This window comes from Salvelinus namaycush, chromosome 18 (assembly GCF_016432855.1).
Source record: "Salvelinus namaycush isolate Seneca chromosome 18, SaNama_1.0, whole genome shotgun sequence".
NCBI classification, from domain to species: Eukaryota; Metazoa; Chordata; class Actinopteri; order Salmoniformes; family Salmonidae; genus Salvelinus; species Salvelinus namaycush.
Window position 1 is genome coordinate 23,668,842 of NC_052324.1, and position 16,402 is coordinate 23,685,243.

The following is a 16,402-nucleotide window of genomic DNA, read 5'->3' on the forward strand; positions in this document are numbered from 1 at the left end:
GACCATGACGGACCCTCCACCTCCAAATCGATCCCGCTCCAGAGTACAGGCCTCAGTGTAGCACTCATTCCTTTGACGATAAACGAAAATCCGACCATCACCCCTGGTGAGATTGTTAGGTTCTTATTTTTCAGAGTAAATAACCCACGGATACTAGAGAACCTTTAACCAAGTTTAATTCTTCCCAAAGGTTCTGTACAGCTGTATTCAGACACCAAAACATTTCTCTCCAACACAGTTATATACATCCTACTTAAGACACGCCTTCTCTCCAATCCTTACATCTTGTGGTTCAACAGAAAGAGGGTAACAGGATACCAAACCCTTATTACTCGCTTAAGGGAATCTGTCCTCCCGTCCTGACCTCAACCACTCCTTCATCTAATCCACAGACCATCTGTCTCAACACGTTGCTCTGCTCTCATCCCACAACACATTCCAACACATTCTACAGCTATCTGTCTTTCTACAGAGACCCAGTCTCTTTCACTCCTTAATATTCTATGCTTCTTCTCTATCATTTATTTAATATCTCAATGTTCAAAATGTCGAATCCAACAAGACAAAACCGCGTCTCGTCAGTGAAGCGCACTTTTTGCCAGTCCTGTCTGGACCAGCGACGGTAGGTTTGTGTTTTGGTGTTTTTCAGAGTCAGTAGAAAGGCCTCTTTAGCATCCTAAGTTTTCATAACTGTGACCTTAATTGCCTACCATCTGTAAGCTGTTACTGTCTTAACGACCGTTCCACAGGTCCATGTTCATTAATTGTTTATGGTTCATTGAAAAAGCATGTGAAACAGTGTTTAAATCCTTTACAATGAAGATCTGTGAAGTTATTTGGATTTTTACGAACTATCTTTAAAAGACAGGGTCCTGAAAAACTGACGTTTCTTTTTTTGCTGGGTTTACATACTATATACTATTAGTTCATTTTAGTATAGTGTAAACTAACGGTATCCTTTCACTTGAGCGTACTAGCACTTCGCCTGTCTACCGGAAGTTGATGCTTTTGCTATGCAACCTCTTGCTAGCTATTTAGCGTAAGAAGTTACTAGCTAGACCAGTGGTTCTTAACCTTGTTGGAGGTACTGAACCCCACCAGTTTCATATGCGCATTCACCGAACCCTTCTTAATTGGAAAAAATAAAATATGATTTTTTCAAATTCAAAACATAGGTATATATTTTACTGGTGCACAAAATGAACCGTGCATCAACATCAACACCGTGTGTTCAAAGAACAAAATCATCAAAACATGATTTTCACACAAAAACAATATTTACTGCAAATCAGTGTGACTTCTGCTGTTGCCTTTCAGAGACCAGTTCAGAAATGCGCGGCTTCACCTTGGCAAGTGCCACTCTCATGTCATTTTCGCAACAAAGACTGTTCCTTTTCTTCGTTTTTATGTCCAGCATCCTCGAAAAGGATTGTTCGCAAAGATATGTTGTAACAAACGATATGAAAATCTCTAGAGCTTTCTTAGCAATAACAGGGTACGTTACCATTTGTTGACACCAAAACGTTGAAAGCGTTGTTGTTCTGAAGAGTTGCTGTTGAACCTGGCTCTGCTGAATTTCAATGATTTCATCGAGGTATTCATCATTGACATCTGTTGTCTCAACACTAAACGTGAACGGCTGTCTCACCCATGCTGGATATGACTCTCTTGTAGGGAAGTATCCGTCGAGAGACTTTGCAAGCTCATCTAAGTGCGTGGCAATTGCTTGCTTCAGTTCCGCGGGTACAGAAATGTCTCCGATTCCAGATACATCTTCGATCTTACTTACACAGTCGTCTAGCAGGGGAAAGTTTGCGAAGTTATCGTTCTCTGTTCGTCGTTTCCATAACGGTAGCTTTTTTTGAAAAGCCTTCAGGTTTTCCTCCGCTTCGATGATGTTGACTCCACCGCCCTGCATCTTTTGATTGAGATGATTGAGAGCTGCGAAGATATCAGCCATGTACGCTAAAATGAGAATGAACTCAGAATTTTTGAAGCAATCTGCATTACAATGTTGGTGCTCTTGCAAAAACAGGGCTAATTCCACACGCATGGCAAAAACACGATTCAGCACCTGTCCCCGGGATAACCACCGAACGTTAGAATGGTACAGAAGTACCTCGAATTCAGAGCCCATTTCTTTACACAGCTCACTGAAGATGCGGTGCCTCAGAGCACTAGTTCGCACATAGTTCACGCATTCCACTACAATTTTTAATACTTCTGCCAGTTTTGGAGGCAAGGTTTTTGTTGCCAACGCATGCCTGTGCAGAATACAATGTGTAACAATGATGTGTGGTGCATCGGCTTTCACTAGCGCACCAAAACCAGACTTTCTTCCCAGCATGACTGGAGCTCCGTCCGAACAAACTGCAGAAACCATATCCCACGAAAGATTGTTGTCTTTGAAGAAGTCATCCACAAGTTTCTTCACATCGGCTGCCTTAGTTGTTGTTGTAAGAGGCTTACAAAATAAAAAATCTTCCTTTATCATGTCGTCTTTCACATAGCGCACGAATACAGCAAGCTGGCTTAGATTGGAAACGTCTGTGGTCTCGTCGAGTTGAAGGCTGAATTTTGCCGGGCTTGAAATCAGATCTGCAACTACTTGAGCCAAGATGTCTTTGCTCATGTCCTCTATTCTGTCGCTGATGGTGTCATTTGAAAGAGGAATTTGGGATAACTTAACTTCAGCCTCTTTTCCCAGCATGATATTCGCCATCTTCAACACAGCTGGTTTTATGAGTGTTTCACCAATGGTGTGTGGTTTGCCCTGCTTTGCGATCAGGTAAGCAACTTCGTACGATGCTGTGAGGATCGGTTTGTTGATGGGTACAAAGCCGAGAACAGGCAGAGTAGCCTTTTCATCGAATCTGGCTCTCTTCACCTTGAATTCAGCGAGCGTTGTGTTCTTGTATTTTCCATCTCCATGCAGCTTAAGGAAGTGTTCTCTTAGTTTTGCCGGTGCTAGACTAGAATTGCTCAACTTGGCATTGCAAATCATGCAGTTAGGACGCTGACTCCCATCACATTCCGTTATACATGTGAATCCATATTGTACATATTCGTCCGACCACTTTCTTTTTTTGCTCGACATAGTAAGTATGAAGGGATTAAAATATTAAGAAAGAAATCACAAGACGTACCATCACGACAGTCACAAGTCGACTACTGAGCGCACCAAATTCCCTGCAGCACAGATAGGCCAAGCGATGTAGCGTGATCACCTGCAGCCAATGATGGCCAAGCGGGGCGTGTCATCACGAATCATATGAGTCGGATGTGTGTCTTGACCTCCGCCGAACCCCTGAGACTGACTCACCGAACCCCTGGGGTTCGATCGAACCCAGGTTAAGAACCACTGAGCTAGACATTTTACGACTTCGAGTGTGTTCGTAAATTCAATCTGGAGTGTGCTCTGGGTGTTCGTAAATTCAGAGCGTTGTCAGATTGTCCATTCGTAAATTCAGAGCGTTTCACTCTCGGAGCGTTCAGAGCACACACTGGACGCTCTGGCCCAAGGAGTAAGGTTGATCCGAGCGTTTTGACCTCACAACAGCAATGAAGCACCCAAGCTAACTGGCTAACGTTGGCTAGCTACTTTTAGATACAAATGAGAGAACACCCCACTCTGACCATTTTACTCACCCTTGCAGAGCTGGTTAGGCTGTTTTCATGTTATCCAGAGCATTGGTTACTGTATCTGTGGTGCTGGCAACAATTTAATTACGCTTTTTTGCCGACGTTTACCAACTCCGGCCATATTCAACGGGTGTTGAGCGTTCGTAAATTCATCAGTTATTCTGCACACTCAGACAAGAGTGCTCTGAAATCGGAGTAGATAGCCAGAGCGAATTTACGAACGCACCCTTTGTACATACTGCTGTAATGTTATGCTGCGGTTCGTAAGGGCAGCGTAGCTAACAAATTGTCAGCCAAAGTAACTTATTTGAAAAGTCATTATATTGCTCACCATTTTCTCAACATTTGTCATAATTAGTTAAAGCTATGAAATTGTCTCCGCTCTCGTCGGACTTTGGCTGCATATTTTCCGCCATTTTCTTGAAATCTGAAAAAGTTGTGAAGCCACGCCCATTTTTTGAACAATTGTATTATGGTCCCTAAAATCGTGTAAATAGTGTCCACTGCTTGTATTTTGGCAAATTTAGTACCACACCCGAAGTTTTGGCATACTAACTCTATCCTTACTATGACCAATAAGCATAGTACATACTCAATTTATGTCGCAAATACTATGGTTAGTGTGGTTAGTAAGAGTATTCGAACACAGCTCATTACTTTTTCCACATTTTGTTACATTACAGCCTTATTCTAAAATCCATTAAACAGTTTCCCCCCCTCAATCTACACATAATACCCCATGGTAACAAGGCTAAAACCAAAAACGTATGTAAATGTGATAAGTATTCAGATCCTTTACTCAGTACTTTGTTGAAGCACCTTTTGCAGCGATTAAAGCCTCAAGCCTTATTGGGTATGATGCTACAAACTTGGCACACCTGTATTTGGGGAGTTTCTCCCATTCTTCTCTGCAGATCCTCTCAAGCTCTGTGAGGTTGGATGGGGAGCGTCACTGCACAGCTATTTTCAGGTCTCTCCAGAGATGTTCGATCGGTTTCAAGTACGGGCTCTGGCTGGGCCACTCAAGGACATTCAGAGACTTGTCTCGAAGCCACTCCTGCGTTGTCTTGGCTGTGTGCTTAGGGTCGTTGTTCTGTTGGAAGGTGAACCTTCGCCCCAGTCTGAGGTCCTGAGCACTCTGGAGCAGGTTTTCATCAAGGATCTCTGTACTTTGCTCCATTCATCTTTTGATCCTGGCTAGTCTCCCTTTCGCTGCCGCTGAAAAACATCCCACCAGCATGATGCTTCCACCACCATGCTTCACCGTAGGGATGGTGCCAGGTTTTCTCCAGATTTGTTGCTTGGCATTCAGACCAAAGAGTTCAATCTTGGTTTCATCAGACCAGAGAATCTTGTTTCTCATGGTCTGAGAGTCCTTTAGGTGCCTTTTGGCAAACTCCAAGCAGGCTGTCATGTGCCTTTTACAGAGGAGTGGCTTCCGTCTGGCCACATAAAGGTGGTTTCTGTAGAGATGGTTGTCCTTCTGGAAGGTTCTCCCATCTCCACAGAGGAACTATGGAGCTCTGTCAAGAGTGACCATCGGCCAGCTCTAGGAAGAGTTTTGGTGGTTACAAACTTCTACCATTTAAGAATGATGGAGGCCACTGTGTTCTTGGGGACACTCAATGTTGCTGAAATCTTCCCTAGATCTGCGCCTTTACACAATCCTATCTCGGAGCTCTACGGACAATTCCTTCGACCTCATGGCTTGGTTTTTGCTCCGACATGTACTGTCAACTGTGGTACCTTTATATAGACAGGTGTGTGCCTTTCCAAATCATGTCCAATCAATTGAATTTACCATAGGTGGACTCCAATCAAGTTGTAGAGAAACATCTCAAGGATGATCAATGGAAACAGGATGCACCTGAGATAAATTTCAAGTCCCATAGCAAAGGGTCTGAATACTTACGTAAATACGCAATTTTTTTGTTTTTGTATAAATCTGCAAAAATGTGTGTAGATTGATGAGGATTTTATTTATTTAATCAATTTTAGAATATGGCTTTAATGTAACAAAACCTAACAAACCTGACAGAGCATGAGGGGATCTGCAGAGAAGAATAGGAGAAACTCCCCAAATACAGGTGTGCCAAGCTTGTAGCATCATACCCAAGAAGACTTGAGACTGTAATCGCTGCCAAAGCCACTTCAACAAAGTACTGAGTAAAGGGTCTGAATACTTATGTAAATGTGATTTCACTTTTTTTGCAAAAAACATAAAAACTGTTTTTGCTTTGTCATTATGGGGTATTGTCTGTAGATTGATGAAGGGGGAAAAACGATTTAATCCATTTTAGAATAAGGCTGTAACGTAACAAAATGTGGAAAAAGTCAAGGGGTCTGAATACTTTCCGAAGGGACTGTATCTTGCAGCCCTAAGTCACATGCACACAGAAGAGTGGGAAGTCTGATTTAACTTCACATAGACAATGGATAATTAATTAATAATGAGGTGGGCATATTATGATAAGGATATGTGAGTGGGATTCCTGTATATGCACAGCATGAATTATAAATTCTAGAAGCATTACTGCCAGGCCCCAAAATACCTTTTGCCCCAGGCTAAATAGAAGGGTTTGAGTTTACCATGTCATTCTCCTTCCTGCTGCCTCGGCCTATCATGTCCTCGGGGATCCCGTCTCTCCCCAGGCCAGCAACTGCCACAGCACCAGTAGGGGTTGTCTGTGGTTTGAGCTCTGCTCCAAAATCTCTGACAGCACACCTTTCTGTGCCAAAAAGAACACCAGAGAAAAACACCAGGGGATTCAGTGGATTCATCCCTCTCCTAATTCCTGGGGCTTCATTTGGTGGATAAGGAAATCAACCAAGCGTACCAGCTTCCTAAATCTTTTAAAGCTCTAATTACGATTTGACTATGTTACATTGCGTACAGAAGATGGCTTAACTTTAGTGCATCAATATTTGACAGATTTCTAATATTCTGACTTTTTTCCAAAGTAACGGCCAACCATTATTCTTAACCTGTCACGAACGTCGTAATCCTCCTCGTCTGAGGAGGAGTAAGGATCGGACCAAAGCGCAGCGTGGTTTGATGAATACATACTTGATTTATAAGACAAAACACTAAACAAACTTACAAAACAACAAAACGAACGTGACGCTATATAACGAAAGTGCAGACACAGGCAACCAACATATAGACATAGACAATAACCCACAACCCAAAACAGGCTACCTAAATATGGTTCCCAATCAGAGACAACGCAAAACACCTGCCTCTGATTGAGAACCATATCAGGCCAAACACAGAAATAGACAAACCAGACATACAACATAGAATGCCCACACAGATCACACCCTGACCAACCAAAACATAAAACATACAAAGCAAACTATGGTCAGGGCATGACATAACCCTAGTCATTTTAACTAGGGCTGAGCGATTAATGGATTTTGGAGGTCGGTTCGGTTTTGATTATTAAAAAATAAGTTTTCAATTTTGGTTTTGATTATTTGTGTTGATGCTCTAACACAGAATAAATCCATGAATAAAATCCCCATGATGGTAATGACTGCCCATTACTGCTTATCACTTACTAACCATAATTTATTCACAAAAACATTTCAGTTGTGTATATTACATTGGTTTTATTTGATGACTATTATTTAATTCCAAGTCATCTCAATAGAGCTGCTGCCTATGCTGTAACTATTTTGTAGTTCTTCAAAGTAAATAAGGCATACTTCTTTGACTGCTGAATACCAATTATCAATCACTTTGATCATGTATTTTCAGGTAGAGAAGCAACAGCTGCATTTTTCCCCTCACAATCATGCATTCTTGTCTCTTCTGTAGCAGGTGTTAAAGAAACACAGACCGGACAAGTAAATGTGCAATGGATTATGGTCATTGTACTTAATTAACTCATTTTATGCACTAAATTATGTAGTATATTGGTCTGTTGGAAACTACAACTCCCTAGTACATCGTACAATTCAGGCTGGCTCTGAAATTGCGCGCATTGAGCTCCACAGAAAACAACTGAACGAAATGGAATTCAAATAATTGAACCGATGTAGGTCAATTAGTTGTTTAAAAAACAAAAAATAGCCAACATTTTGGTTAATCATTCAGCACTAATTTGAACTCAAACTCAGTGGAAAACATGATCTACCCAGTTAGTTTGATCCAGCATGCCTTCATCTCTAGCCAAGGGTCCCAAATGGCACCCTATTAGCTATGTAGGGCACTACTTTTGGGCCCTGATCAGAAGTAGTGTACTACATTGGGAATGGAGTGCCATTTGGTACATAAACCTAGTCTTTCATAAAGTCATTATAACTCACCCACTGGCGGAGCTCCCCTACACAAGAAGGTCTTTGAGGGTTCGATTCCAATGCCTCTGAACATGGACACCAGAGACGACCCCTGGCCTTGGATGGGCATGTCCACCTGCCAATTACAATATCGTTACAAGAGCTATGCGAGAGCCTAACCTGGGCTTAAATGGTATTTGAACAATTTTGAGCGGGCGGCAGGTATCCTAGAGCGTTGGGCCAGTAACCGAAAGGTCGCTGGTTCGAATCCCCGAACGGACTAGGTGAAAAATATGTTGGTGTGCCCTTGAGCAAAGCACTTAACCCTAATTGCTCCTGTAAGTCGCTCTGGATAAGAGCGTCTGCTAAATGTAAGTATGTCATCTGTCCTTGATTGAGCTTGCATTGAGTGCAATGGAACTAACTGAATAGTCCCATAAGCGCAAACCACCTTGAACCCTAGTCTGAGTTGGAGTTAGGAGAAAGACTTTACAAACCCTAAGTAACACAACACAAACCTGCTTGATTACTACTTCTACTTCAGGCTAGACTTGTGTGATAGGCTGACCTGGAGGACCTTGACCAGTGAGGCTCCAAACCCCTCTTGCCACCACTACCACCGACTCAGCTGACGAAAGAAGCAGCCCTCTTGTGCGGCCAAGCCCACCATCTTCTGATGTGGGCATGAGTATCCCCCTGGCGAAGCCAATGGAGGGCTCGCTCGCTGGGAAGGCACTCCTCTCCCATACTGCATTAGCAGTGTATCACCAGGGTTGATGAAACCCCTGGCTGGCTTATCTGACAGAAGTCCTCCCTCCTGCTGCTGCAGGCAAGTCATGTGGACTTAGGAACGAGGCTTGTTTGGATCCATTCCAACTAGCTTCTCTCACATTCAATGCTTGTGAGATGCAAAAGGACATATGGAAACTCGCTAAACCATGAAAATGCTCCAGATGGCAATATGCACATGTATTTTCTCATAATGAAAATACCTACTTTGCTAGTATCAAAACACTATGGAAAATGTATTATGACGGGGCAAAAGACAGGAGGCGACTTGCTGGGTTTGCTCAATGCCAAGGGCGCAACACTTGAGTTCACTCAGCAAGGCTCAGCCGCCAAGCCAATTCATGTCAGGGAAAAATGTGCAATATCAACGCCCGAGAAAGCAACCGGTTGCCGCCAGTCGTGGATAGTTAGCCGGCTAACTAGTTGCATGTGTTTTTCCTCCCTAATGCTTCGAACACACCGACTGCGTCGTTGCGTTTCGAAACACCAGAAGTACATTCATTTCCAATGGAACGCTGCGTTTGCCTTGCAGCATTGTGTTCTGTGTGGTGCTTAGGTTCGATTTATCGAACGTATGCATCAAATTGTATGGGTAGACTTACTTGACAGACAGTAGCAAAATGTGAATGTTTAATTTTTGTTGCACACATATCCAGTAAAAAAAAAAGTGGGATTACATAATAAAAACAGTTTGAGTGGAGAATTTCTTTACATTTTTTATTCATTTATTTGCCAAGTATATTATTTATTCGATGACATCCACAAATTAATTGAGAGCCTATAATATAATTTCCCTCAAATGCAGCTTTGGCGCGAAATGCAATAATAAATAGTCAAGATAGCAGCGTAGGCTCTTTCAACAATGAGACCAACGTTAAGGAAGGTGGTCTTGATCGCGCTGTTGGGCCGGGACCAGCCCCACCGAAAGCGCAGGTCTGTGTGGTTCCAGAGATGGTTCAAGTCCCGAAAGCAGGCAGGGAAGTTCCACCGTCTCATTCAAGAGCTTCGAATGTTTGAAGAGGAATTCCGAAGTTACTTTCGTCTGGACCGAAGCCAGTTCGATCACCTGCTCCAGATGGTTGGAGCCAGGATCGCCCGGATGGATACCAACTACCGGGAGTCCATCAGCCCAGTTGAACGCCTGGCGATTTGTCTCCGGTAAGCTACATTCTAGTACATTTTTAAAGCCTTTGATACCATAATTGATTGATACATTGTTTTTATGTGCAACCTAGCTAGCTAAAGGGCTCTCTAGTGAGTCCCTATTTTATATCAGATGTACTTTTACAGAATGTTCATTAGGACTATAACTTTTCCCAAAGTTGGTTTATAATCCTTTTTTAATTATGATGAATTATGAAAATAAAGTTGAGGTGCCTTCTGCCCTGATGAAGGTAGGCTTGTCTTCTCCAGGACCCATTGTTGTTCAAGACAGTTACAGTCATTCATTACATTCTTATTGGACTCACATACACTCTTATAGAAAAAGGTTCCAAAAGTGTCCTTCTGCTTTCCCCATAGGATAACCTTTTTTGGTTCCAGGTATAACCCTTTGGGGAAAATGTTATACATGGAACCCAATAGGGTTCTACATGGAACCAAAAGGGGTACTACCTGGAACCAAAAAGGGATCTCCTATGGGGACAGCCGGAGAACCCTTTTAAGTAGATAGTACCATTCTTTCTAAGAGTAGAGTTGGCCTGGGCTACAGTTTATTGATATAGTCATAGACTGAATTGTAGTGTTTCAAGGCATTGTTAATGATGGTTGATAAGTATTACAATATAATTAGTAGAGCATAATAAACTGCAATGAAGTAGATATGAGTAGATATAATATGTGGGTGGAATTCAAGTTACACGCAATATTGGTAATTATATTTTAGATTCTTGGCGACAGGGGACTCCTACAGGACCATTGGATTCAGCTTCCGCGTTGGACGGTCCACGGTGGCAGGCATTGTCCCCTCTGTGGCACAAGCCATTTGGGACTGTCTGATTGGTGAATACATGCCTGTCCCCAAGAAGGAAGACTGGAGGGCCATCGCTGCCGTGTTCCTGGAGAGGTGGAATTTCCCCAACTGTCTTGGCTCCATTGACGGGAAACATGTAGTAATCCAGGCTCCACCGTGCTCAGGTTCGCAATTCTACAACTACAAGGGTACATATTCAGTTGTACTCTTGGCTGTAGTAGATGCCATCTACTGTTTCCGTGTTGTCGATGTTGGTGCTTACGGCAAGGGAAGTGATGGCGGGACCCTCCGGGACTCTGCCTTCGGCCAGGCACTTCAGGATGGCACCCTGGAGATTCCACCACCTGCATCACTCCCTGGAGCTGAAGACCTGGGACCTGTTCCCCATATCTTCGTCGGCGACGAGGCCTTCCCTTTAAGACCCAACCTCATGAGGCCCTACGCTGGACGCCAGCTGCCATTGCCAAAGCCTGTAAGGATCTTTAACAAACGATTGTCCAGGGCAAGGTTAGTTGTTGAATGCGCCTTTGGGATTCTGGCAGCCCGGTGGAGAATGTATTGGAGAGTGCTTGGTCTCAGCCCCTCAAATGTCAATGCCTGCGTGAAGGCCACATGTGTTCTCTATAACTACCTGCGGAGGTCATTCCAGGAGCCGCTCCGGATGGAGATGGGCACGCCAAATGGTCACCTACCTGATGTTACCAGGGCATGTGCCAACAACGCCCCCACACAGGCACTCCAGGTGAGGGAGAAGCTGACCACCTACTTCTCATCGCCAGCAGGTGAAGTCCCATGGCAGTATGCCGTGGAGTGAAACTGCTATTTTAAGAGCCCCCTACAACAAAGGTTATTTTAAGAACCATCCACCGTTGTCCATAAAGTTGCATTTTTCCCCCAGATTACTTTATGATTCATTGTCTCTCTTCATTTGGAAGTTATATTTAAGTGAAATTTGGGAGTAAAGACCACACTTTAACCCCTTCCCTCTCTCCCATTAACATCAGTATTATACACACCTGGCATGGTACATCAGGTGAGCGGGAGCACTAGTTAAGGTTATACAACATACAGTTAGTATGATAACAAAGGGAAAGGGTAACCTAGGGTCCATACAAATAGTACAGTTTACCACCATGTTCACTCACCTGACAAAATACAGGTGGGGAAAAAACGAATTAGGAAGAGAATGTGTTTTTACTTTCATCAAGAAATAAGCAGATTAAGTCTAAATGAGATATTAATAAACAACTGAAACAACTGACTATGAAAACATAATTTAATAAGTACAGGAAAGAACATGACAGGTATGTGTGTTGTAAAAATGTTTAAAAAAATAGAACTATTGTAAGAGGTGTGTAAAAAATAAATAAAATGAATGTGTAGCCTGTAATCTAAGAGAAAAACAAGAGCATGTATTTTTGGCACAACTGCAGACCGATACAGGGACTACTCAAAGCCTAGACGTAGTAGGGGAACTTCAGACATGGCCATAAAGAGAGAGGGCAGGGCACTGGAGATCTGAGGCACAGAGAGGAGTGGAGAAGAGGTGTGTGTGTGTCTCTGTCACTGGAAAAAATTAAATAATGTGTAGCCATAACACAGCTAAACAAACAAATGGCCTCTGGACGTCATGGACCAGTCGATGGAACATAACTTCCCAAACAGTTTCAACACCCTGGGTTTCAAGTGGTTTTAAATTAAATAAATATATTCACCTTTAGTCTCGTAAGAGACCAACAAGAGCATCTGTGAATTCTCCTGTGTATGAGTTTCAATTCTGTCAATTCAGAAATCTATGTAACTGTCACGGCCGTCGAAAGAACTGGACCAAAGTGCAGCGTGGTGAGCGTACATATTCCTTTTATTAGAATGTCGCCAACAAAACAAGAAACGAAAGAAACTACCGTGAAGCTTACAGGGCTATAGTGCCACTAACAAAGTTAACTTCCCACACTGAAAGGAGGGAAAGGGCTACCTAAGTAACGATAGACAGCTGTCCCTGATTGAGAACCATACCCGGCCAAAACATAGAAATAAAGAAACATAGAAAACAAAACATAGAATGCCCACCTCAAATCACACCTTGACCAAACCAAATAGAGACATAAAAAGGCTCTAAGGTCAGGGCGTAACAGTACCCCGCCGCAAAACCTGAACCTATAGGGGAGGGTCTGGATGGGCATCTATCCGCGGTGGCGGCTCAGGTGCGGGACACAGACCCCGCTCCACCTCTGGCTCACCCCACTTTGGTGGCACCTCTGGTGCGGGGACCCTCGTTGCCAACCCCGGACTGGGGGCTCTCGCTGCGGGCCCCGGACTGGAGACCGTCGCTGGAGGCTCCGGACTGGGGGCCGTCGCTGGAGGCTCCGGACTGGGGGCCGTCGCTGGAGGCTCCGGACTGGGGGCCGTCGCTGGAGGCTCCGGACTGGGGGCCGTCGCTGGAGGCTCCGGACTGGGGGCCGTCGCTGGAGGCTCCGGACTGGAGGCCGTCGTTGGAGGCTTCGTGCCATGACTCCTCACTGGAGGCTTCGTGCCATGGATCATCACTGGAGGCTTCGTGCCATGGATCATCACTGGAAGCTTCGTGCCATGGATCATCACTGGAGGCTTCTTGCCATGGATCATCACTGGAGGCTTCTTGCCATGGATCATCACTGGAGGCTTCTTGCCATGGATCATCACTGGAGGCTTCTTGCCATGGATCATCACTGGAGGCTTCTTGCCATGGATCATCACTGGAGGCTTCATGCCATGGATCATCACTGGGGGCTTCTTGCCATGGATCATCACTGGAGGCTTCTTGCCATGGATCATCACTGGAGGCTTCTTGCCATGGATCATCACTGGAGGCTTCATGCCATGGATCATCACTGGGGGCTTCTTGCCATGGATCATCACTGGAGGCTTCGGACTGGAGGGACACACTGCTCTGGGAGCAGGCACAGGACTCATCAGGCTGGGAAGACATACAGGAGGGCCTGGTTCTGGGAGCGAGCACAGGATACACTGGGCCGTGGAGGCGCACTGGAGGTCTCGAGCGTAGCGCCTGCACAACCCGTCCTTGCTGGATGGTTACTTTGGCCCGGCACGTGCGGGGCGCTGGCACAGGATGCACTGGGCTGTGCAGACGCACCGGAGTCCAGTGCGCAGAGCCGGCGCAGGATATCCTGGGCCGTAGAGACGTACTGGCGGCCAGATGCGCTGAGCCGGCACCCTCCGACCTGGCTGGATGCCCACTCTAGCCCGGCCGATTCAGAGAGCTGGAAGGTAGCGCACCACGCTGTGAACGCGCACTGGAGACACCGTGCGCTCCACCGCATAACACGGTGCCTGATCAGTACGACGCTCGCCACGGTAAGCACGGGGAGTTGGCTCAGGTCTATAACCCGACTCCGCCAATTTGTGCCCCCCAAATTCTTTTTGGGGAGGGCTGCCTCTCGGGCTTCCTTGCCAGCCGTGTTCCCTCGTAACGATGGGCCCCTTTACCAGCTGCCTCCGCCTTCCTGGCTGCTTCCACCTGTTCCCATGGAAGGCTATCCCTTCCGGCCAGGATCTCCTCCCATGTCCAGGATCCTTTGCCATCCAGGATGTCATCCCATGTCCAGTCCTCCTTTTTACCACGCTGCTTGGTCCTTTTTTGGTCGGTAGTTCTGTCACGGCCGTCGAAAGAACTGAACCAAAGTGCAGCGTGGTGAGCGTACATATTCCTTTTATTAGAATGTCGCCAACAAAACAAGAAACGAAATAAACAACATCTATGTTGTGAAGCTTACAGTGAAGCTTACAGGGCTATAGTGCCACTAACAAAGTTAACTTCCCACACTGAAAGGAGGGAAAAGGGATACCTAAGTATGGTTCTCAATCAGGGACAACTGTCTATCGTTGTCTCTGATTGGGAACCATACCCGGCCAAAACATAGAAATAAAGAAACATAGAAAACAAAACATAGAATGCCCACCCCAAATCACACCATGACTAAACCAAATAGAGACATAAAGAGGCTCTCTAAGGTCAGGGCGTGACAGTAACACTAATAATGAATGCTATCCTAAGACTTTATAAACAAATGACTTTATGAATTGACTGAATTTAAAAGGGAACTGACGTGTGTGAAAAGAAAGGTACAATGAGGGAGGTCAAAACAACAACCAGACAACTCCTCTTCCTGTCCTTCCTCTCCTCTTCCTGTCCTTCCTCTCCTCTCCCTGTCCTTCCTCTCCTCTCCCTGTCCTTCCTGTCCTTCCTCTCCTCTCCCTGTCCTTCCTGTCCTCTTCCTGTCCTTCCTGTGAGCTGGTCGGCTAAATTGACTCAATTTCTGAAAGGGAAGACAAAAAACACATACAAGCTTAACATTATATGACACCATAAAAGGTGAGATTTATGTTAACTAAATACTGCTTGTATAGTGTAGTTAGTGGCATAAATATAGGAACAGTGTGGTAAAGTTGGTAATACTTGCTGTTTACTTCTGGAATTTGTATTTCAGATCAAAAGATGAATGTGACAGGCAAATATTTAGACAGTAAACTGTTGTTTTAGGATATTATCTAACCCAGAAACAACAGCTATACATTTGCCTCATAATAATACTTTGATCTGAATACCAATTAACCTACATGACTATACTGTAAAAATGACCTACTTTACTTCACTGTCGCACACTTATGACACTACCTGTGATGTGGGAGAAAAAAAAACGTACCCTTGAACTTGTCATCGAAAAGCAGCTGATACATTTTAACCTTGACTGCTGCTTTTCTTTGCTGAGGCAGCCTCTTCAGTGTTGGCACCAGGCTCATGGCAAAGAGGGTCTCTTCATCCTCCTTCCTGTGAGCATCAGGTTGGGCTGCATCCCTCTCGACGGCTTGGAGGAGCCTCTGCTGAAATGAGTTGAGTGGATCTGGGGGCTGGTACCTCCAATGACGCCTGGTGTGACGTTGTTCCTCTTTGTTTCTCTCTCTGTTTCTCTCCACGGCCACATCCTGTTCAACGAGGTCCTCAGTGGTCACTTCCGTGAGGTTCATAATAATCTCAGGTGGTCCTATCTTCCATGGCTGCACCGGTGGTGGTCATACTCGTGGATGATGTAGACGTTGTAGAGGGTCTCGCTGCACCGGTGGAGGCGATGGTCGCACTTGTAGGTGACGTTGAGGGTCTTGATGCACCGGTGGCGACAACACTTGTGGATGACGTAAGGGGTCTGGCTGTAAAATTGCCACTCATTGCCCTAGGCACAATAAATGGATCCAGAAAAGAAAGAATGTGTCAGAAGCGCCAAGGCTCTTCTTCTCTTTCCCTGATACCTGTCCCTGAGTCCTCTCCACTTCCTCCTACAGTCTTCTTCTACATAGACATGAACATGATAAGCCAAACCATTACCTAGCATACCTATAGTTATTAGATAGCTATCATGGACATGTCACCTACTGTACACATAGACACACACACACGGTTATCTGACCAAATTATCAGGGGTACAGTAGTATCTACCATTTCTATTACTATTTATCTAGCATACACGCACACTCTTTCAAACATGATTATTTGGTAAAGTTATCAGGGGTCGTAACTAGCATAATTTATTTGACTATTTCTTTCACACAGACACCTCATTGGCTAAGTTAGCAAGCTAGGTTAGCTAGCTAGTTAACGCTAACTAGCCACTTCTAGCACAAGCTCACTACTAAACTGACCTGGCAATCCTACTATCGTGGACA

The 16,402-nt window shown here is 44.7% G+C and overlaps 1 pseudogene; it reads right to left on the reverse strand.

Annotated features, from left to right (window-relative positions):
- LOC120062882 overlaps positions 1-8,761 on the reverse strand; it is a 42,876-nt pseudogene extending 34,115 nt beyond the window's left edge.
- Between the last annotated feature and the right edge of the window lie 7,641 nt (positions 8,762-16,402).